The sequence below is a fragment of the Stegodyphus dumicola genome, chromosome 5, assembly GCF_044657685.1.
Source record: "Stegodyphus dumicola isolate Sdum_Otavi_A_Nest chromosome 5, ASM4465768v1".
In the NCBI taxonomy this organism is placed as follows: Eukaryota; Metazoa; Arthropoda; class Arachnida; order Araneae; family Eresidae; genus Stegodyphus; species Stegodyphus dumicola.
Genome location: NC_140772.1, coordinates 113,250,790 through 113,276,398, shown reverse-complemented (window position 1 = coordinate 113,276,398; position 25,609 = coordinate 113,250,790). Strand labels below are relative to the sequence as shown.

General features: G+C 32.9%; 2 long non-coding RNA genes across 5 annotated transcripts in view; one reads left to right on the top strand and one right to left on the bottom strand.

Moving 5' to 3' along the window:
* The window catches only part of LOC118187111 (uncharacterized), a 274,560-nt gene extending 272,101 nt beyond the window's left edge, over positions 1-2,459 (bottom strand). The window contains exon 1 of the long non-coding RNA XR_015041201.1: positions 2,262-2,459. This is a non-coding gene — a long non-coding RNA (uncharacterized LOC118187111). The remainder of the gene's footprint in view (positions 1-2,261) is intronic.
* LOC118186347 (uncharacterized) overlaps positions 1-25,609 on the top strand; it is a 294,871-nt gene that overhangs the window by 215,979 nt on the left and 53,283 nt on the right. The window lies entirely within an intron of this gene.

The following is a 25,609-nucleotide window of genomic DNA, read 5'->3' as shown; positions in this document are numbered from 1 at the left end:
ATCTTCCTGTGGTATAGATTCGAAGTAATACGGTAATTTAAGTGTTTTTGTTTCTTAATAACATATTTAGTTTATATAAATTAAAATACATTTTAATTTGTATGTAACCAAATGTGCTGTATTACTTAATAATGAAGAATATGTATGTTTGCATGCATGTATGTATTTTCCTCCCATTATGAAAAACCGTGTCTTCTAGTGCCACCAAGTGTGAACACACTTCCTGCCCAACTCGAACATCTACATGCTGACATCGGAACCGCTTCTGTCCTTAGAAATGCTAAAGCCTAAAATGGCTAGTGCCCTCCATTTAAAAGAAAAAAAAGCATATATGTACCTGTGAATTTACTTCTTGAATCTTATTTTCTTATCTGTAGTTGTGAATTCCAGTTCTTCATTTCTATTATTACTTTCTTATCTGAAGCTCTGAAATTCCAGTTCTTCATTTCTATTATTACTTTCTTATCTGAAGCTCTGAAATTCCAGTTCTTCATTTCTATTATTACTTTCTTACCTGTAGCTGTGAATTCCAGGTCTTCATTTCTGGTTTTATTAATTATTTGCTGTAACTGTGAATTTACTCAGCAAACCCATTATATGTTCACTTTTTCTTGAGCGGCTAGTTTTTATAAGCATTTATTTTTTTCCCTTAGAGTTTTACATTTATGAATGATTATATCATGAATAATGTGTTTTTATGTACTATCGTTTAGTAAAAGTGATGTATTTAATTATTCATGGAACTGTTATTATTATTAAATTATTATTTATTGATGAAATAGAACTCTATGAATCGCAGTTTTTTCTGTAAAAGTTATAACTGTTTTAGCTATGTTAGAGCTCAAAAAGTGCTTTGTAATCAAATACGTAAAATTTAATTACGTCTCTAATTTATTCAAATTCTGAAATAAGATGCATCGAAGTATTTAAGCTGAATTTAAAATTTTCATCAAAATCGTAACAAATATTCGTCGATTTACATGCATATAAAATTATAAAAAAATAAGAACTATTTCTCTTAAATCATATCTTACGTTAAAAAAAATTATGGTTGATCTTTACATTATGGTAACTTGGCGTTTTTTTGGCGAAAATTTGGCGACCAACTCTCCTACAGCAACCCTCTATTTTTTTTTCCCGCCGCCATTTTGTCTTAACGAAGTAAAGACATGTTTCTTTTCTTTTTATCTACTGAACACTTCTTCCAACAATCTACTAGCCGAATTACACTTATGCTAGAAATTTTATCTAACAAAACTGCTTAATCATGACAAATATTCACTGCAAAATTGGGAAAAAGTGCACAATACCATACTCCTTACGCGTTTTTCAAAATAACACATACACATAAACCATGTACACGCCGACTTATTTTTACTTAAAAAAACATCCCAGAATTGCAGAAAAATGGCATTGCGCACACTGTTCACTATATCCATGTACACTGCTTTTTTCTCATAAATTAGAAAAATTTCACGAAAATACATGACAATTTTCTCAATCTTTAAACCCGGTAAAAAGAACATATATGAAATTACCTGATCGCGAAAAAGTATTTACCCTTTCCAAATATGAACATTTCCACATATAAAATAAATAAAATATCCAAAAACTTTTACCTCTAAATCATCTATTACATTATACACGTCACCAACGAATTCATACCGCAAGCATTACAAATACTTAGTATCAAATATTTAAATTATTTCCATGCACGTTTACTTCAACTTAAACGTATACCAAATTCCTACAAACTTAAAATTCACAAAATAACTATCATTTAATTAAAATATCACTAAACCATGTACACGTCGACTTATTTTTATTTTTACTTAAAAAAAAATCCCAGAATTGCACAAAAATGGCATTGCGCACACTCTTCACTACATCCATGTACACTGCTTTTTTCTCATAAATTAGAAAAATTTCACGGAAATACATGACAATTTTCTCAATCTTTAAACCCGGTAAAAAGAACATATATGAAATTACCTGATAACGTATACCAAATTCCTACAAACATAAAATTCACAAAATAACTATCATTTAATTAAAATATAATTAAATTCAAAAACACTACTTAAAATATAAATGAGCACATACATTAAATTAATAAAAATTACCTTACAATCCTAATTACTTTAAACTAAATCATTGCTAATAACAATTTTCCCAATAATACCAAATTCCTTTACTTCCACCTTACATTTAGAACAATGCATAAAAATAATATCCTCAAATAATTAAAAATACTAACTTACCTAATCTTCTTCAGAATCTTGATTACGTGTCCGATAAACTTTTCTTTAGTTACGGCCATGGGATCCAAAAATTCACGAACACTGTTTCACACAACACAGAATAAACCAAATACAAAATTTCCAGATTTTTTCCCGATTTCCCCCCTTTTCCGATTCAAGAACCGTAATTCGTCCATTAATATCACATGACATATCCCATGATCTCTCATTTTCCTCACACAAAATATAATGCGTAATCGGAACTTAGTACTGCTCACATTATTACCAAAGTCCCAGATAGTAACCTTTATCGCCTCCAAAATGTCGCCAAACTACCAGTTACCATATTGTAAAGATCAACCAAAATTATACCTGATATAAACGTAAAGTATTTATTTAGTTGTACAATAACAGAAGTGAACTTCTGCTATGTGTATGTTTTTCAAAATAGTGGCTTAAAATTATATGTAATTTTTTATCCAGTTATTTTATTTATGATAGAATAAACTTATTTAATGTGTGAGTAATATACAGAAATTAATCAGGTCAGAAAAACTAAAATTTTGATTTTCAAATCACATCATTGTCATTTCATCATAACAAACATGCGTTTCGTTTTGTTGCCCCAAACTTCGTTGTACGTACATAAACTTCTTGTTATAATTATTTAATAAATTTAGTTTTAATTTGTTTTTTGCTTGCCTGATAGCGCAGTCGCTTGCAGTATTGATACAGAGATTCTTAACCTTTAAATTTTTGCAGTTGACGAAGTAAACTACAGGAAAGGATTTGGAACGAAGAAAATTTAAGTGTAGTTTTTGAATTTCTCGTACTAATAAATTACAACGGTAACCTAATCACGGAAAATCGTTTTAAATTATGAACTCACGAAACTGATCATTTCTCCCCGGTTTTGTATGATTCTAAGTAAATCTATAAATTGCATTGCATCTCTTTTTAAATTACGCCTAATTGAAATTTCATGTCTCTTTGAAGTTCTACAGATTCTATTTTTAACAGAAACTTCTAAACATGAAACTTCCGCTTAAAGTATGACTGATATCGGAAGTAATTTTTTTTTTATCTAGAATTCGGTAACTTGAAACTCTCGCTGAGAAATACGCGTTATTTGTTCAGTCATATAAAACGCGGTCTGTTTTTTGCAGAATACTGAATTATCTGGTGCTTTCGTCATTCAAGCCTGCTGAAAAGTTTTATAAATTTGTTTTGCAAATTTTGTGAGATATGGTTATTAATTTTTAAAGCTTTGATACCGGGGAGAGTACGCCATCTATTGACAAATTAAAGAAATTATTTTGATTTTAACTACGCTGGGTGATGTTTTCGTGTATAATTTTAATATTCATTTCGTGGTTTAACAAAGCCTTACTAATTAATATATACTATTTCAGTTAAGTGATGCGGCCGTAATGAGAATAATTTTAGAGTGTGAAGTGTATGTTTAAATTAAATTAATATCACTGATAAAAATTTATTGTACTCATGTGAATGTAAGAGGAACTTCTCTCTTAAACTGCCTGTCTAAAATTCATATCTGTCTTGCATGAGCAAATTGATATTGAAAACTTATATTATTTATGCAACATCTCTTAGCTATTGCATAAGTAGGAGCGCAGTATTTACGGCTAACCTGTAATTTTGAATAATTTCCTTATATATTCTTGAAACATTCGTACAGAATATTATTTCAGACATGATTTCTCTTTACGGGTTGTCCATTTTAACATCTGTGCCGTAGGAACGCTTTGTAGCTTTTGTCATGTTTGTGCTTCAGATGCTTAACATTGCAGCGCAGAAATTAGAAATCGTTATTTAAAAGATATTTAACAAATTTGTCTTCAGTTCGAAACGTCAAAATTATTTGTTTTCATTATCTTTAATCATTCGCTCATAGCCCCAAATGGAATGTTAGTTTCGAAACGGCATTTTGCGTTCATTCCTAAAACGGCGTATCACTTTTCATATTGTTGCCACCAAATATTATCGCCTTGTATTATATTTAAAGAAAGTAAATAATGAAGAATTTGCATGAATGTATGCATGTTTTTCGCATTGTGAAAAAAAAAAGGTACTTAGAGCCATCAACTTTTGAATAACGTAGTCCTCCACCTAAACATGGGCACCTGGAACCCCTAAGTTTGAATTTCGAATTTGCGTTATGATCTATGTCACATTTTGTAAAACGTTAACGAATTTTTGATTAACAAACTCAACGACTTCAAAATGAGCAGTGGCAACACTGTACGAAAAAAACATTTTTATCACCAGCGTGCGAGACTGTCGATCGGAAATTCTAAAGATATGCAGTTCTTAAATATTTTATGATTTAGCTGTTGAATCGAATGTTATGTGATATAATTACCAAGAACATGATATTTAATAAATAATGTAAACACACAAAACATTAATAATAAAAAGACAAAAAATTTTTTGTAAAGCTATCTTAGTAAGAAAAACATTGATATGATGATCGGAGAAAAGAAATAAAAAAAAAAAAAAAAAAAAAAAAGAGAGAAAGGAAAGAAAAAAAAAAACAGAAAAATGTATGACAGCACTAAGGCTTACATCGGGAATTCTGAACGTATACTGCTATGCTGCTTTTAAAATTTTTGTAATTTTGCTGAATTGTATATGACATAATTGCGAAGAAAATTATGTTTAATAATAAATGTAAAAAGATAAAAAAAAGGAGGGATTGGTAGGAGTGAGTATAACAGCAGACTGATGGATTGCGAGCTCAACGAGAGCATCAAAAGCCTTAACAAACCCCTTTTGGGGGCCTTTAAAATCTAAAACTTTTTTTAAATTTCAATATTAGATAAACCTTTCGCATTAAAACGTATCTGACATTACTAAAATTGCTATGCATATTGTTTATAATTGAAAGATGTACCATAGAAATAAATATGAACCTGTATTTTTTTCTCTTTTGTATAGCATTAGATTTCAGAAGTTATTAAGCTTTATCGTATGAATTCGGAAATATTTTAGATCCGTAATTTTTTGTCTTAATAATTGCACCCTTCATTTCATCAGAATTTTCAGTAAACGATGACCACGTTCTTGCAGGTATTTCGAGTTCTACAGTACTTGTTTCAATTTTCAAGCAACCGTCAGGGAATCGGTATCTTAACTCATGCGGTTGCGTTGTTCTGTATGCTTCAAAAGTCTCTCAGCAAAAAAAATTTTTTTAGTGAATCTCCTTTCAGAAAGACTCTTATTTTCTACGGAGGATTACATTCAACTCTTTTGCGAATTCTAGGAGAGATTCCGATAAATCTTGGTTCAAAAGTATTGAAAGTATGACTTCCGTGGTCAGCGAAGGGAAGATTACTTATATTTCCAACAAATCCTGAGCCAAAATAAAAGAAGGAATTTTAAGTCCACTTTTTATTTAAGTTTCATATATAAGATATAAGGAACTTAGATTAAGATTCAGAAAAGTTCGTACTACGAAATGAAATACTTTTGATTGTAATATTTCAGTCATCTCCATCAAATTTGTTTAACTAAACATTGAACTTATAGAACATAATTTCCCAATCCTTCTTAGTTTCACTGTCCATTTTTCGATTTTTTCTCTCAGGTCCCTCTTCGAATTCATTCACTGTCTTTCTATTTCTGCAGCACTGATATGAGATACCTTCTGAATGTGATACGTGAGTACTGAAAGGCAACGCTGAAAATGTTTTAGATATTTATTGCATTTGCTCTTTATCAAATTATTAATTATTATTGTGCAATACAGAAACAGAATAGAATGATAACGACTAAAGATTTCTTAAAGAATTTATAGACCTGACAAACCATGCATAGTTTCCTAACACAGCATGTGCAATGGTATAATTTCAGATACAGCAAGAAGTAGGCGAGGCATAAGAACTTTGCAGATAGTCATACAAGAATAGACCCATCGCACAAATTCTGCAGTGTGCCCTATTTTGGTAGGGAGGACGCATCTTAAGGTCTCCCAACCTTCTTCCTCTACAATCCGAAACGCTGGAAAGGACTTTCGGATCGCTAGTATTTTCGATGTCCCCATATCGCACATACTGTGTTCGCTTGCTTACAAGCATTCATGCTTTCTCTAGGATTCGATACCATACTCTAGGATACGGAATCCAACATTGCTAGAGGTAGATCGATATAAGTGATTTGTCGCTTATACTTGCCGCATAATTTTGAATCACTCTGTACATAAACTAGTCGTCACTCTGATCGGTGGTCGAGATTATAAATAAATCTAGTTGCATAATACGCTTCATTTTTTCGCCTGCTGGTGCCTGAATAAGCCACTTCCAGATTATAAAGAAGTTCAGCTGTTCAATACGCTTCACTTTCTGCGCCTAATTAAGCCCTATCTCTCGCTTCACTGTATTTCTTGTGCAATTTGCATCCATTGTGTTGTGCCAATCGAGAATATGTTTTAAGAAATTAAGAAGTGATTATAAAGATGTTTCACGCGTGTCTAAGAATAAATTATATATTGAACTCGGCACATCTGTCTGTAATTCTATCATTTCATCTACTACGCAGTAGCTTCAAGCTATTGTCTCTCCTACAACCATCTCGATCATGATTAAAAAAGTGACTGGTTTCACCTTCTTTAGCCTACTAGCTAAATCTGCTAAATTCTTATCTACGTACCAACAGAAATATTACGTGTATACCAGCCGATGTGATCGGTACAGTGATTAGCAGATTGATTCCAAAGTACCTGCCTTTCGTGCTAGATAATTTAGATGGTGTATATATTTTATCAGGAAGAAGAAATATTATTGTCAAATTACTTTTACTTCCTCTTGATCATTAAGAGTATGAAAATAATAATACATCTTTTCCGATTTTGTATCTTTTATCGCAGAGTATTATTATTTAAATTAGTTAATTTTTTTAACTTACACCAATTTCAGTTTTCGGAGACAGTATTTTTAACTTAAGAACTTGTTAATGAAATTATACTAAGTAAAATATTTTCATGTACTCATATATATATACATATATATGTATTTTCTTTGCCTGTTTAATTTTAACTTGATCAGTATTTACTAAGTAAAATTTTAGCTGCAATTTTCATAGGGTATAATTAAATAGAGAATGTAGCCAGTATGATCGGTATAATGGTTAGCGATGGAATTGTATGTGTCGAAATGGCTCGTTGAGTTTGTACAGTTCGCTGTTGGGGGGTAGTTAAAACTTTTTCCTGCGTAAATCGTCATTCCTCGTTCGGATGTCGAGTGGTATACATCGCTACACTAATCCCATCGATATACATTTTATGTGTATTATTGTTAAAACGGTGGAGATATTCAAGAGAGTTACAGAAAATTCCCAAGTACTTGTATATTACTGGTCATGTTTGTAGACTTTTATTGGATAACATCTTTCCCTTAGAAAAAAAAATGATTTTTTTTTTCAATTTGAACCAACATAGATAAATTACTGACCGTAGAGATTTATGTAACATTTAAAAATCCAATCAAATGTTTAAATGTTTGTTTCAGCTTCTCTAGATCACCTGAGTCCAAAGGATGGGCGATAGCTTCCACGATGGGAAATTATGTGTTTTAGAACATAAATGAAAACATCTTAATAAAGTATACGCACAGTCTTCAACTTAATAATGTTCCGATTTAACGATTGCCGAATGGATACGTATTCAACAGAATTTTGATAGTTTCTCGAGTTAACTAACAATAAGTGATATAGGCTGCACGTGCTTACTCTTTGTGGAAGAGTACTAACCTAGTACTAGAAACATAGATGCATAAACGTTTTAACTTGCTATGTTAAAATAGTACAGACGCTCCCTACTTTATGAATAAGTTACGTTCCGAAGCAACTTTCGTACCATGAATTTGTTCGTAAAATATTATTACGTGTATCTCCTGACGATGTTCGTGGTATAAGGCTATAAATATTATCAAATAAGCAATTAAAAATGCTAAAATAAATAAAAATATGGTTTAAATTTTAAATACACCATATTATAAATAAATAAATAATTACTTTACAGGACATAAGTTTGAATTGTCGTCTCTGAGGCACTGTGGATGGGAAGAGGATGAAGCTAGTAGATCTAGTACGTGAGGATAAGGCCCTTTAGAAACTCATCGACAATGCATTTTTTGTTATGAGAAGCCTGTATGAGAGGTGGAAGGAATTAGTAGGTTTAGATGGGCCAGCAACATCGATTTCTGCTGTGTCTTTCTTAAGAAAATAAGTGTGCAATCTTGTTTGAACGGGTTTTCGTTTTCTTTTATTGTGAGTAAGACAATAGCACTGTATGGCATCCTGCACAGCAAATTTTGCTTCGGAAAAAATCTCAGAATTTGGTTGTTTATTTTCCAAAAAAGTGAGGCTTCGAATTATTTTCGAATCCAAACAAATTTCATTCTTCGAGAACAGCTTTGTTCATATTTGCGAAAGTTCATTCTGTCTACAGTAAAAGAAGAAACAGAATCTTATGCACCCAAAGCTCAGTATTGTATTGTTTTGTAAAGAGACTTAAATTGAGGCTATTTTTACTGTAAGGTCTCCCTCGTTTAATAATAAATTTCAGTCCATCGTTCTTAAAGCTGAATTGGTTGATTTTCAATTTGCGTATGTTAATAGCTGTGTTCTTCACTTTGTACTCGAAGCAGCATTCAGTAAATTACCTAAGATTTCAACACTTTCTACCGTCAGTGGTGTACTTAAAGAGAGCTGAAGGTGTGGTCTGACCCGGCGGCTCATTTTAGGAGCGACATTATTTTGCGGCAAACCTTATTTTACGAGACTTAGGTGAATCCTCGAGGCATGTGAAGAATAATTAAGACTGTAAATTGCCCTACGGAATTAAATTGAAAAGAAAAGATTTTTTACGCTAAGTAACTTTGTAAAGTCATTAGGATTTTGTTTGATGCAGGAGACATGAAAAATGTGCAATGCCCTTACCAGAACTCGACCTGGATCTTTCAAATACGCGCCGAGTCTGAAGGGGCACGACGAAGGCATGCACAAAGGAAGGAGATAAATAATGTATTCGAAGAACTCCCCATCTGATTTCAACAGCTGCACACTTTTGTTACACCTTTTTTTATCCCGATGAATCTTTTGAATACAAAATAAAGATATCAACTAAATTATAGTGTCAGTGTCATTAATAAGGAAGAATTCCTTGTTAAGAAAGACGTATTTGAGTCTTTTATTTCTGCTGTTACTAGAACAATCGAAAGAGTAACGTAGAAGGGTAATTCTTAAAACAAAGTTGCAAATATTATAATAAAATAGCGAACTTTTCGTTTAATTGCTACAGGTGTTGGAACTACCCAAGTGTATATTTTGTATTTAGCATGTCCTTCTGTATCGTTTACATACAAATGAAGCAATCAAATTGACCTCTACAATGTCATGGATGGTTCTTCGAATAAAAAAACAAGCTAAACAATAATACAGTTTCAAAATGTCGGAATTAAAGTTTTTTCTTCGAAAATAAATAAAGAATTTATTTGACATTTTTGTTGTTATTTGTTTGTATATCAAGACGGGCAGCAAATTCAGGGATCGCCCCTGGAGACAGACGCTTTAGGTACACTGTATACAATAGTTGTTGGATAAATTATTTTGCCCAGTTATAGATTAATTATTATTTGTTCTGCAGGTTCAGTATATTAAATTTATACGTTTCCAGATTATGCGAAGACCTTCATTAAAAATGCTCATATGTTTTAAATATACACTTTATCCACATGTGTTTAACTTGAAAACGTATCAGGACATAAACTCATTATAAATCCATGGCCATGAAGTCATATACAGTTCTCTCATAACATCACAGTACTACATTACAATGCTCTCTCATTGCATTACAGAGCTAGATCTCCTGTACCAAGACTCTGTTAAAATTATTTAGAAAAGCTGTAGCGTTATGAATTATGAAACTTAAAATTTTATGTGGTGGTTCATTAAAATGTAATTAGGAAGCCTGTAGTGTTCTTTAAAAATATGTATTGGTATTATGTAATCAAGATTCCTCCGCAAACTAGAAACCAATCCTCATTTCCATCTCAAAAAAAAAAGTTGGGTTAAAAATAGAAATTAGCTAGGTTAATCTCTTCCTGACTCGGAATCTGGCTTCTTAAAATAAGCCTGAAGCCAAAATAAATCTGCAGGAAAATCACTAATAAAATAAAAACTGATTTATAAACTACTTGTACGTTAAGTGAAGCTATGTAAAGTAACAAAAACATAATTCGTAAAGTGATTAGCAAAATGAAATAAGATATACTGTGTTCTCTTACCTAAGAGAATTAAAAGAATAGCAAGAAGGTTTTTCCTCCACTCATGCTGTTATCTTGTTATTAGCAATTAAAGCAAAGCCAACAAGATCATAAATCCATCTCACGTCACCATATTCTATTAAATTACAAAAAAAAATAACATATGCGATATGATGAGAAGGATAGTTTCATGTGAATAGGAAAAACATAATCCTACAAAATATAAGAAATTTAGGATAATAAAATAAGAAACTACAGAGCGTAAATATGAGTTGCAGTCAAAAATGATTCTGAGTTGAGTGTAATGTAAAGAAAACAAAGTTAAAAGTGTACTGATGGCCCCTCGGATAGCTGAAATTTGGAATGGAAATGAAGACCTTGGCCATTTTAGATTAAAGATTACGATTATAAGAATCTTCGCCATGGTACGGTAGCCTTTCAGCACATTTAAGTAAATTAATTTAATACTGTATTATGTGAAGACAAAATATTGACATTTCTTTTTATGTTAGATTTTGTATTCCAGAGCTAATATGCATAATAATTTTAAATATATGTTACGTAACATTTAAGTTTTATATGTATTTTTATATTTATTAGATGTAAAAATTAGTATATGAAAAATTCATAAATTAAATTAGTTATTCAAATCCTCATGCATCATTTGTTTAAGCGGGAACTGTAAAATATTTAAGGAGGAGGTACAGCTACATGTGAAAGTCCTCTTGATAACTTAAAATGAGAAATTGGTAAGAAAAGGACCGTGGATAAAGTAAACCCATTACTAATTATTTATTATGTTTTGATTTCATCACCACGTGCTATCAACATGCTGCACCTTAAGAAATTACTTACGTAAAATTTAGGGGTGGGAAAATTTTTAGAATTTAGGGAGGCTCCGACCCGTAGACACTGCATCGGGCCTCAAAACTTCTAGTGCCGGTCCTGAACATCCTTAAATATATGTGGGAATTTACGTATTCGGAAGTCAGATAAGCCTTAGGCATGTGCTACAAATAGACTTAAGTATAATAAACAACTAAATTAATATAATTTAGGCTTAACTTCTTCAGCGTGAGATGGAAGCAGGACAAAATGTAGCGGAACAATATGTCTTTAGTCGCAAACCTCATGATACATCTCCAACAGTGTATAGTAGACGCTAGCTAAGCTTTATGATGATAGCCGAGAGTTTGAAACTTTCCAGATATTGCAGAAAAAAACCACAATTTTCCTATTGATGGAATTTCTGGGGAAGTGGTACTAAATGAAGATGATATAACAGAAGTTTTTCATTGCAGTGATGATGCCCATTGTCAGCCAAATAACGGACGGCAAAATATGTAGTATGGTCCTAAATCCAGAAAATATCGCCATCTATACAGAGACTGCTGAAAACGACAAAATTGCGATTGATAATTTAGTGGGAATTCTTGTCTGGGCAATTATAGGACTTGATCAATGGAACCAAAAGCTAACCAAAATACCGATGCTAATGCCAATCAAAAAACCGATAATTTATAGGTAAGAACATGATTAATAGTGAATTATTTATCATTATTTTCTACTTTATGTTTTTCTGTTTGCGCTTCTGATTCATTATTGAATTCAAAAATTCAAGTGGAATTAATTATGGGAAATTCACCTAAATTTTACATAAACAAAAGCATATTTAAACTGCATATTTTTTTCCTGTTCCAGTTTACTGAGAAGTTGTGTTTGGCAAAAGAGAACTTGCAACTTCCAGTTCATAATGGCTCATCAGCGTGCACCCATTTTCGCCGTTCCACCTGAGATAGCAATTCCACTTAGCAATAACGATTGAAGCGGTTCACCGCTGGAAAAAGGAGGAGGGGGGAGAAGAAAAAAGATTCAAACCGCTATATTTTCCGAAGCCAGACAAGCTACAAATAACTTCAACCCGCAGAGACTGTCCAGGAAAGAAAGGGCTTAAAGAACAGTTTTAATGTGATCGCTATTTCAGCCGCATTTTCGTGTTCCTCTGGTAAGCCTTCTCTGCCTATTCATAAACAGGTCATAAAGTTAGACGCTCCAGCAGACGTTATGACATTCACCAGCTTTGCAAAAATAAGCTCTTTTCTTTTTTGGCTAGTGTCCAGGGAGGAGAAAATTTTTCTTTAAAGTTAATCCTGGTGAAAGTCATCATAATCCTTGACATTCGTGGAATTTTGGACGGAAACTAGTAAGATACGGTTTTTCTTCTTCCAAATGTCATTTTCTGGGAAATAAAAAATATCGAATACTTGCGGTGATGTAATCCAAAAGAAATAGTTGCCGAGGTAAATAAATATATGTGGATGATGGTTCTGAGTGTTACGCGCATATATTTTATTTTGGTATATATATATATGTAATTTTTTTGGAGAAGTGATATTAGGCGTCGTTGTATTGAAATGGCCGATCATTTGTGAAACTCATTCCATTCAGTAATGCAGTTATGAAAATATATTTTTATCAGATTTTACACTTTTCTTAACACGGTTATTTGTGTTTATTTATTAGTAGCATGCAAGTATAGTTAAAAAAAGATAACTAGGTTGAGCTTTAATGTAGGAATTAGCTTGTAAGGAATTATAACATTCCCCTTGCGTGTTTCTTCATGTAAAGCAATAGTCTTCAAACTTTGTCAACTCACGAAACCCTTAGAACTATAAGGTTTGTTTCGAAAAACCAGTATTCTACCCCTAGAAAAATGTGTTAAAAAATAATATAGGGTGGCCCAGAAGTCACTTTACATTTTGAAAATTAAATAACTTTTTCTTAAATGACTGTATTTAATTAATTCTTTTTTATTTTTTGCTTATTCACATGTCCATTCAAATGGAAATGAGCTTCATCTCCCATGATCAACTAGTGAATAAACTCATCGTCATTTCTTGCAGTTCTCTGAAACCTGACAGCATAATTTACTCGTTTCTGAAAGTCTGCTGGTTTTAAAGATTGCACTAATTGAACCTTGAAAACGCGTCACTAAGTTCCTTATTGCAGGCCTACTAGGGGGATGTCGAACATTAAAATGGCGCATATATACGATCTTTGCGTTGCAACAATTGACCGTCCATTTTCAAAGTAAAATTCAATTATCTTCACTCGTTGTTCTGTTGTAAACTTATCCATGCCAAAAATTTCCAGGGATTATATTTTTTAATTCTGAAAAGAGAAAAAGAAATATATTAATAGAAAAAAAAGTTATTTAATTTTCAAAATGTAAAGTGACTTCTGGGCCACCCTTTATTTAAAGTAGATCAATCACCTTATAGGTACACTGCGGGGAAAAAAGAAAAAAAGGGACGGTTCTACTGGGCAGATTGACGAAATTCAACTTGCGTTTTTCATGTCTCGAAAGCACGACTTAGGATATGGATTAGATTTATATATAGCATTGCTCTAATATAGGTATTTTGACACAAAATCGGACTTTTTCTGAAATGACATACTAATTTTTTTTCTGTATTTCACTTCTACGACTCAATATACGCCAAACTACGAAGTTTTATAAAAAATCGCACCAGTAGTTTTTAAAAAACTAGCTCTCAAAATTCTTTCCTCAATGTTGATTGAGTGTGGTATATATTTATTAAACTCTCTTTTTTTGATTTGATTCTTCCTTTCACATTTTGAAATTCAGGTTTATTCCAGATAAAATTCATCCATTTTTATGATTTATTTTTAAATAACTTTTATAAATTTTTCAAAAAAAATTTGACTATAAAACTTTTACCATCATCTTGAAGTAGACGTATTTATAAGCATACCTGTAAAAAATTACACTTTTTGTTTCAACATTTCCGAAGAACTTTCACCAGGAGAGATGCCCAGTGGTACTTGGAGCAGATAATATGGCAAAGCATACAACCTTCCATGCAGCATCCTAACGAAAAATCACACGTTAGACGAGCATGAAGAACGCAGAAGAGGAGAGTCATCTCGAGAACATGGAGGTCATTTCAGGAGTAGTCATACCTACCGCCTATTTTATAATAGTAAAATTTCTTTACTGTCTAAATAAAGTTAATTCGAAACGCATTAACTTAATTTACTTAAACGCAAAGTAATTTTTTTTTTTTGAGTGGAGGCTTAGTAAAAATATATATGTAGTTAAATTTATCCATTTATTTATATTTTGTGCATATTTATGAGACAGAAAATTTATGTCTCTCGTAGCCAGCCGGGACATGTGTTCCAGCGAAACTGGCTTCGGCTAGGAGTCCTTCAGCGATAGGAAAAGGAGAAAAATATTTCTCGGTAAAACTAGGCACACACTTTGTTAAGATGTGATATTATGCGCTCTATAGTCACAGAACAACGCATAAGAGAAGTGGAAAAGCCTTATGTGGAAACGGAAGAAAGCTGCACGCTGGAGAACAGACTTTTATCTTCGAATCGACAAAAGCCGCTAATGCCCACCATTAAAGCTTGAATCGCCCACTAGTGGACGGTAGGGACCAGGTTGACTATCACTGGTTATTTGAATGTGATAGAACTCACAAGGGCTATCTGGTTAAGGGATACATGGGAAAACCTATAAAACTAACCACGTAGTCAAACCGTTCGCCTAAAATTGAATCCTGAACGAACTTTCTGCATTCAGCAATCTTAACCCAGGGGCCTAAACTCATGGCCAACCTGACGATTAAAATGTTGAGCATTGAGCAACGTCACCCTTAAAAATATGAAGTATCCCATCTTACTAATTTTTACTATTCTGCTATAATTGTGGTATGATTGTGCATCATATTTTCTGATATAGCCGTAACAATTTCTTCGCAAAGAAAAATGGCATATTAACAGGTACATTTCCATAATAAGTACAAATTTTGAAATATTATTTTGTGTACTCATATAGACCGTCCATGCTGTATTTGTTACAGCATGCACTGTTGTTACAGCATGGTTTGCCAGCAACCATGCTGTAATGGTTGCTGCTAAATAAACCAGTGAAGTTAATATGGTTGCTTAGAAATTTTTAAGCTAGGGCACGAACACAAACTATATATTCGGGACTCGAACGCGGGACTCGCAAAATATCTAAATACTTCGTCTCCCTGAATCGTACTATAAAAAGAAACGAGGTATCGGGTTTTCAGTCATATCTAAGGTATTGCAAAAGTGGTCGACGATAGAGAAAATTTTTGACGTATTTATTATTTTTGAAAAGGTTTTAAAAAAATCTTTGTATGCAGCGCCAAATTTTGGAGTTAAACTGAAATGCTAATTTTAGCTCAAAGTACTACCCGAGCCCCCTCCTTTACTTGACATTACAAAAATAAACTCTTTAATGCTTATATTTGGACTCTTTCCAACACGTTTCTTTTGGAAGTCATAATCTTCTGGAAGATACGTGGACAGAAAATACATATGGGGAATTCTTTTTTTCCTTTTACCCTTCCCAGAACATTCACTCTTTCCTATTCCTTCCAGGGTTATTTTCGTGGGTTGTGAAAGAAGATGGGACTGTCCGGATAATCATAGCTAATATATCCGTTATTAAGAGATTTTGATTAATGTTCTATGTTTGCGTTTCATCATGTTTCTGAGTGGTTGCTCTGGGATATTTTGTGTTTTAGCATGCGTATTTTAATGATTCCTGGATTGAAGCTTCTGTAAATATGTAATGAGCAGAGATGTAAGTGATAAGTAAAAAGTACTATAAGGTATTTCTCTCGCCTCCTTAGCGTGCCTTCGTGGTGTAGTGGTTCTGCACGCTGGGCCGCTATTCCAGAGGTCCGTGGTTCGATTCCTGGCGAAGGCCATTATTCATTTTTCAATCTCTCTTGCTTCCAAAAAAAAAAGTATATCTTAATGTCTCTACAGCACATGATTTGGGTTTTTATTGAATTTTATAATTTTGTATTAACATCGTCAGTTTTTCATACTGGTTGTAATTGTAATTACGTGTAAAAAGTTTAATGACTTGACGAAATCGGAGCTAGTCTTTTGTATAGCAACAGGACAAGATTTATATTATTAAACAATATAGTCATAATATAAAATAAATAAAAGGAAAGATGATTTAATCCAATTGCAATTAAAACTTGATTTCACACCAATAAATGTATATTTTTATCGCTAATTGTTATATGTCCTGAATATAATGGCTATGAATATATAAATTTATCTATTAGTTCGTAATAACATTTTGAATCATATGTTATAAAATTTCCCAGTTATTAATAAAAGCTGAACTGAAGCATTTGGCTAAATGCATTTATAAAAAAAATGACTTCGATGTCTTAGAATTAATTTCTTTTTTTATTAAAAAAGAAAATGTTTGGGAAGAGCGCTGTTCTACCCCTTGTTGTTAATATGTCTTACTTCCAATTCAAGAAAGTGAATTAATATATTTACATGAAAATTTCGCTGGAACAGCCAATATATCTTACTGCATATAAAAGTAGTTTAAACTAAGAAAGCATTTATTACTGTTTAGATAAGCCATTTGCCTCAGGTGAACGGCAAGGAGGGGCGCCAAATTAGCTGCGAAATTTTAGAAATATTTTACCTTTTAAGCTTTTCTCAAAAATGTTTTTAAGAAAGGTATTTCAAAATTTTTCAAAATTTTTAAATTTTGAAAAGTATCGAGAAGAGCAATGTAATTTTCAGCTTGCCATTATTATCTTAAATTTATGTAAAGCATCAAATTATAGATCATTGCAATAAGTATAATAATCTCTTTCAGAAAATGAATTTAAAATTTTAAATATGCTTTAACTGAATTTTTACTGTAAGAAAAATAAAACATAAAAAAGGACTTGTAATCTTGAAATTAAAAAAAAAAATTACAGATGAGAAAAATACACTCTTTAACAGATTGGTTTTATCCAATTTCGGATGCCAGTGAATAGGTTGGCTGCATGTATATTTTCGTTTTTTTTTTAACCCCTTGTGTAACCTTTTGAGCCAGTTTCCATTAGAAAATCCTCCACAAAAGCATCTCAGTTCTTAGATAAAGAGCCCTTGAATGGTTTGCCTACTTAACAAACAAATATAATAGAAAATATGTTTCAGAGAAATATTTTTCACAGTAAAATAAAAGAAATGACAGATATTTTAATCTTATAACTAAAATAAAGATATCAAATATTTCGATTTCCAGTTTCTAGCTGGTGAAAAGTTAATGTTATTAGATTTACGTATTTTAAAAACTAGCAGCTTTTAACTTAAACATCCAAATTATATTTTCAGATACATTAAATGCTAAAATCAAAGTCGTACCTTTATATTTTAGAATCTTCGCCAAAGCATCAGGTTGGGAACAAGTGAGCGTTATCCATATAACGCTTTTTTCGAAGGTTTTCGAATGTTGGATGGGTCTGTGAGGTTTATATTATTTTTACTAATAGTTGTTTTAATTTGTTTGCTTCTTCTGTCATGTCTTGTTTCTCTCGCGTTTTTTCGGTATGTAAATGAGTTAGGGTGAAAGAGAGTGTATTTAAACTGAAGCAGCGAAAAGGTTAGTCGAGCGTATTTTACTATTGAGTGCGGACGTTGTTGTTTCTATCAGCTGTTTCGAATTTAAATCTCGGCTTTGTATTCTTGACGCTAAAATTTAATATCACACCGGTGTTGGTTTCTGAGTCAACCTGCTAGGTTAAGTCAATTTGTGTAGTCTTGAACTACTAGCTTATCTTTAAATTTAGTTCACCATTACCTTTAGTTTTATCGCCACAAGTGGATAGTGGATTTGTAAGCACAAAGACTGTGCTGTCTATAAATAACCGAGTTCAGTAAAAGGCACCCTTCCTCTGTTGTATTCATCTTTCAGTCCTAACGATAAATAACTAGCAGACTTTCAAATAGGTCTAGAAGCAGTTTATATTAGCCAAGAAAATTAGATCTTGCAGGTTAAATGATTCCTTTAAAACAAACATTAGAGACTTCGTCTGGAAAGCAGCCATGTGTATTGGAAAAATACGTAGTCTCTTCAATCGTGCAAAGAATTTGCTTTACACTGACTCAAGCAGTAAAAGCCAAAACTCTAATAGGTAGTCTGACGTAGTGTCTGCAACACGCCCTAGTGTTAAGTACCTAATCATCAAAGAGCTGAATGTAATAACTATCTGAAATATGTCCTCACCGAGTTTGATAAACTTAATTACCACCCGTTGCTCACTGAAACGTCCTCATCATGGACTTAGCAGCCTTGTCTTATTCTGCCTCCGGCACCTTATATTGAAGATGTCGTGTGGATCTTCTTGATTAGGGAACGGCTTCGTAAACCGGAAAAGAATAGGCTATTCATATATAGCTGTCATTTTGTAATTATATTACTGTCATGCTATTGCAGTAATCTTGTCGCTTGTCTGGACATCCTGTGTTATTACAATGTCAATGGGCGGGCTATAACTTTCGTAATGTTTTTTATACTCAGCAGGAGATTATCATGTCTGCAGTCATTCCTTGAGAGAATGAGTCACTAGTTGCCTATTCAAAATTGAAATGAGCTCATTTGTAGCTGAGTGTTATGAACTGAGCGAGCTATTTTACCTATTCTATAAATAATGAACTTCAAAAGAAATTTCTGCATTTCTTATTATTAGCAGTATGTGTCACAGAGCTCTATTTTCGGAAAAGATTCATCATAAAAATGAGTATTCTTAGATACTTAATGTAGAAGGGTTTTCTTCATATAATTATCATTTCCTTATTATTTTTAGATGCAGCGAAACTGAGAAGTTATTCCGAGCAAAGATCTAATTATAGAAGTCTAGATATGAGGCAGTTTAGTAATAAAATATTCCAGAAAGTTAGTATTGAGATCACAAGTTAGTACTGAGCTTTTGCTTAGTGTTCTTATCTAGAATTATAACAGTAATATATCTTTTGATGATGGGTGAATCACTATATTATTCATTTTATTAAATTATGTTTATACTGTTTAATTTTTATAAGTGCTAACAACAATTCAACAGTGAAGATAATTATTATGATTTTGAAAGAATATTTAGCTGCACTTTATTTTAATCAGCCGAAAGATGTTATTTAACAATCCCCCCCCTTTTTTTTTTTTTTTTTTTTTTTTTTTTTTTTTTTTTTTGCAAACGGGATTGACGATCTGCATTATGCAAAAATTACAAGGTCTTAGTATATTATATATCTCAATGTATTAAATATAGCGCGTATTATTAGACTCTTCAGGTTAATAGTGGAATTTTTCTTAAGTGCGATATCTTTTCCAGAAAAGAAATAATACTGCGCTTCCACGATTTTCTTTCAAAGAAATACTATAAAATACCGAAAATAAAATACAGAAGGAAAATCTGCGTTTTGCTGTTATGTTAATAGTAGTAGTAATACTATTAGAACCGTTTAAAGTTAGAAACTTTTCCTGATGAATTTATATTAGACTGCATATACTGTCATCGATGTAATACTTAAAATGCAACTATACTTGGTGATAAGCCATTATAACAATTCTCTGCTAGATTTATTGTATTACTAATTAAAAGTTCCAAACTAAGACCTTTAACAACAAATTCGGCGTTCAATATATAAATATTGCCTTGATTATTTACAAGCAATGAATTCTTTGCGAAGAAATCGGTAAAAAAGAATCTAGACGATACTTTATTTGATTCTTTTCAAGTTAGAAATGAACTGAGTTTAATTCTCCAGTTAAGTCGTCTTTTGTTTTGTGAGTTCACCAGCCTTTTCAAGAAGCATTTTCATGAATTTAAGAATGGATTTTAGTATTCGCAGTCTGTAATAAAATAAAGTAAATAAAAGTAATGGGGAGAAGTGAATAGGAAGTAAATTTCTCTTAGTGTGCATGTGTGTGATTATGGCAAAGCCTCGAGGGCTATCTGCCTAAGGGAAGGAATGCTTTCGTGGAGGACTTTCTAAGGCAGATTGCCTCGTATACACATTGCACATGGGGAAAACCACGAAACCACTCATGCAGCCAGCCCGTTTGCAGGATGAGAACCTCGGACCGAACTACTAGTGTTCAGCGACTTTACCACTCGGCCTCTGATGGGCTAAATCTCTCTTAGAAAAGGAATCTAAATGAAGTTAATATCGAATTTCGAGAAGAATTTTTTCCCCTATCATTAAACAATAAAATAGCACATTTTTTAATAAACTATGTTTATTAATTTTTTTAATTCCTTTAAATTTAATTTCAGCGACTTCGTAGCTCTATAATAGTTTCATAAAATTCGAAAGCTTTCATTTTCAAACTTGCGATAAATTGACGGAAAAACGAACCGATTAAAAAACAGCTAATTTCAGTCATTTAACATCTAAAACGTCAACCAATTTAAAATCTAAAAAGTCAACCAATTTAACATCTAAAAAATAAATAAATAACTAAATAAGTACGGTAGATCGCTTTCAACTATCACTTACTTCGAAGTGCTGCTTTTTTGAATGAATTAAAAATGTCTTGAGTGAAAAGGTAAGCAACCGCCTTGTGATAAGAAAATAGGATATTTTATAAAATGTGTCAAGGACAGACATTGCTATTCCAGGATTTCTAAGTCTGAACTTGATTTCATATGGTTTACTTCCGATTTACTTTTCGAAAGTTTGTATCTAAAATATGTGGACCATCTGAATCATCGTTTGTTTAGGAAAATCATCTTCATATTTTACATCAAATGTTAATATTTAAAATGCTTTTTATGATACGAAATTTGTTTTTGAAAATTTCAATCTGAACTTAAATTTAAACTGAAAAATCTTAGGAAGTAAAAATCGTCTATTGAGCATTTTGCATTGTACTTGTAAGCATTTTGCTTTGTACGTGTACTGAATATTCTGTTTCAATTGATATGTTTAGGTAATGCCATGTAAATAGTTATTGCATAATTAAATTTCAGTTATCATTTTATTTTTTCAGAACTCTGAGCTATTTCAGAAATAGTATTTACACTCATGTCCATAAATTAAGGATAATTCGGAGTCACGCGTAAGTCGAACTCTAAAATAAATATATCACCTGTAAAATCACTACACACATCTTCAAGAATCATATGCAAATTTCAGGAAGTAAAAAGATGACACCGATGGTACGTCACAATGACGAGAGTGTAGTGATATATAAGGAATACAAGCAAAGAAGTAAAATTGTTCGCAGGCGCTTTATAAGTATTTCAGTACAATAACCGAATAGTTATGACACAAAGGACGCATTTGGATGATTTTTTACGTGGTAGAATTATCGGCCGTCTGGACAACGATTCCAAGATGATGGTAATGCGAGTAGACGTTACAGCACAGGTCGCCCCAGAGTTACAACGCCGAATGAGGACCGGTATTTGGCAGTTACTGCCAAAAGAAACAGGCGGAGTAGAGCCTCAGACCTGTCTCGTCAGCTCTCTTCAGCCACTGGTACGACAATTTCAAGGCAGACTGTGTACAGACGCTTAGGGCAGATTGGTCTATATGCTCGTAGACCTGTCAGATGCGTTCCACTTACTGCAACTCACTGTCGCCTGAGGGTTAGCCTGGAGTAGAGAGCATGCACTGTGGAAACCGCAACAGTGGGCTTGTGTGATGTTTTCCGACGAGTCCAGGTTTAGCTTCCAGTCTGATTCTCGCCGGACTTTCATATGGAGAGGCTCCAGGTACCCGTTACCACCAAGAAAACATCATTGAACGACATCGTTACGGTGGTGCAGGAGTGCTCGTTTGGGGTGGAATTATTCTGGGTTCCAGAACTGACCTGCATGTTCAAATTGGAACCACGACAAGCCAAATCTATCGGAACGTCATTCTGGAACAACATGTGCGTTTGTTTCGGGGCGCCATGGGCGCACAATTTGTGTTTATGGATGACAACGCCCGTCCTTACCGTGTAAACATCGTAAGCGAATGCCTTCAATCGGAGGATATCACCCGTATGGACTGGCCAGCATTCTCAACGGACTTGAATCCAGTAGAGCACGTGTGGGACATGCTTGGCCGACGAGTTGCAGCCCGTGAACCTCCTCCTACATGTCTACCGGAACTTCGGAGAGCATTGCTTTTTGAGTGGTGTAATATCCCCCAAGATCAGATCGATAATTTGATACTCAGCATATCTAGGCGTTGTACGGACTGTATTGCATCGTTTTGGAGACATATAATGTATTAACAATCCTACCAACCATGTAATATTGGTTTTTTTGTAAATAGTTTTTTTTTTTTTTTTTTTTTTTTTTTTTTTTTTGTAATTTGCTCCAGGGAGAAAAAATCGCTAATTTTTTTAATAATATCAAACATACAGCATCTTTTTTTGCTCTTTACCTTTTTTTTAATAAATAAGCTTTACAAATAAGTCAAATTTGTATTGCTTTTAACTCTTCCTTTGCCTGATTTTGCATTATCCTTAATTTATGGATATGAGTGTAAATTACATTCCTTAAGCAGCATTTTACAAAGTGGCTCACATTTCAAGTGCTCTCAACTTGCATATTCTCATCCAGTACTGAGCCAGTCTCTCGTTCTCAGAACGAGTGAGGCTTATGCCATTGGAATGCGATGAACGCATCGTTCTCATTTTTATTCTACTCGGAGATTTCCCCCCCGGGGGCTGTAGAATGGCACTGACAATTTTTTCCCTCCTCCCTTTCGTTAATCAGAGTCTAACTTCCCCGTTGAGTTGACCGCAGCGGTCCGAGGCGGCCGAGGAGCTGATGGAACATGTATCACGACTACCCCATTTTCCAAATGGTCTTCCTCGCTGAAAGCAAGAAATCGAATTGGGTGTTGGTGAGAATAAGTTACTTAGCAAGGGAAGGTACAGGGGGGTGGTTATTTCTTTTGTTTGTGCAACAGATTTTCAAGCAGTTAAGACATGCATAAAACATGACATATTGAACTAGATGGGTTATGCCTTTGTCTTCTATAGTTTTTTAATTAAACATAATTAAAAATAATGACAAAGTTTGAAACAGAAACAATATACTAAAATACATGTTACATTAGTCAGATCCATGACTGACGAAGAGTTTAAAAAACTGTACATTGATTTTATCAGGCTTCCATGCTACCATTTAGATACTGTTCATTATACAATAGTCTTTTGCATGATTTTCTGTCGGAATGTTTTTAAACTGCCCCTTATTATTGAACATTTTCAATTTAAATTTAAAGTGATTAGTAAAATAATGTGTTCGTGTGGAATAATTAGAAACATATCAAACTAATTAAAGCCATGTCTTCGCTTACTTATGAACCTTTGAAATTTTTAAGAAATAATTCGCAGTGGAAAGTTACTCATTTCGTTTCATTTGGAAAATAATTACTGGATTTTGCTTTATTATTTCTTCAGTAGTAAAAATTGCTAGTAAAATTTATCATCAAAAATTATAAATTTGCCACTTTAATACGAAGGTGGTGATAATCTTACGATAAAAATATTGGACACTAAAAGAATAAATTCGCTTTATATTATTTAGCCAGTGTTATATAAGGTACGTGATTAATTCGAAAGGTTTTAGAAGTATCTAATTAGAAGAATTCTGGATTACATTCGAATGACATTTCGTTGTCCTATTTTACTTGGTTGGTAAATTTGAAATATAGTGTCACCCTAAATCGATCATTGTAATTTCAACTGTATCAAGCGCAGTTTAGTGATATAAAAGCCGGATTTTAAATCGCTGTTTGTACTTTACATTAATTCAGTCTTAATATTTATTCGAAAATAATAGAAAATGTTCAGGCTTTAGTGAAAAAAGCAGCCTTAGCATGTGTAGACATTATGTTCTGTAGTAATGACCATGGTGGATTGGTATGGCCGTTTCTTTTCTTTGGCTTCTTGCGAGTCCTGATTAACATCAGTGGACTTTTTTGTGTGGAATAATAATAATGCTAAAAAGCGTGATATTCAGGAAACAATTCATGACCTGACAACTTTCGATAAAGTACAATAGCAGCCGTTGCGGTACTCACACCATGAATAATCCACTGTACGTAGATGAACAAACACAGCAATTTTAATTATAATTCTACTAAAAATATCTAACTAAATACAAAATTTGTAACAATATTTTCTTGCCATTTTGGTATCTGTAAGACAACCAGTGGAGCTCCTACTGAGGTTTATTAATTATATGGAGGGGGGACTTTCGTGTTTAATTTCAATATGAATTTATATAACTGTCTCAAATACTTGTTCAACTGAAACTGTTTGAAGTCGGGGTCGTCTTTCTCGATGATCCCGTGTATTATTTTCAATCATAATAGTTTGGATTTACTAGATAAGACAAACCACATTAGGCAGGTACTAAAGACAGGGATGCCTTTGCAGAAGACTTTCTAGAGGGAGTTCGTTTGTAATCACATTAGTTATGGAGATAGCATCATAAACAGTGCAACTCCATTCACTTGTATGTGAACATGGATCGAATTGCCAGATTGAGCAGTTTTATCGACTTGGCCGTTGTATGTATGTCTTAAGTAGTAAATACGATCAGATTACATTTATTAATTAATGATACACGGCACTAATTATTGTGTTTTCTTTTTTATATGCTCTTATAGCTGAACTGAAATATGTGGCCTTATAGCTCGTTGTCTTTCTTAAGTTCCGGATGATTTCAGTTTTCTTTTTTGCAGTGCTATCAGTTTATGTTAGAAGTAATTAGTAAGTTTTCTACTCGGCAATGTGTTGTTTTTACCACAGCATGTCATTTGATCCGCTATGTATCGTTTCATGTTTGTTTTTGCTCAACTTTATTATGTACAAAGTAGTTTAATTAGTTTATGAAAATTCGATACGAACCACGCCTTGAATAGATACGGTCTTGATGATCAAGCTCAGTATCCGTTTCTAAGACATACAGTTTACGGATGCTGAATGAATTCAGTAGATTTATGGAATCTCTTGATAAGATTGATAAGTAGAGCATTTAGATGTGACTGATCACTGCTGGTTTTTGTAATGTTAACTTTTATTTAAGATGTAGTACTTTTTGAAACATGTTTTTATTCATTTGTGTTTTATGACATTGTAAAATTCAACTGCACGTTGTACTGACGTTTCATTAATGGAAGTCAATAAACTTTTGAGACATCAAGAGTAGTTTAGAGCATAAAATTCTGGTGTATAAAAGTAATTTTGCTAATTATCCTACCTCC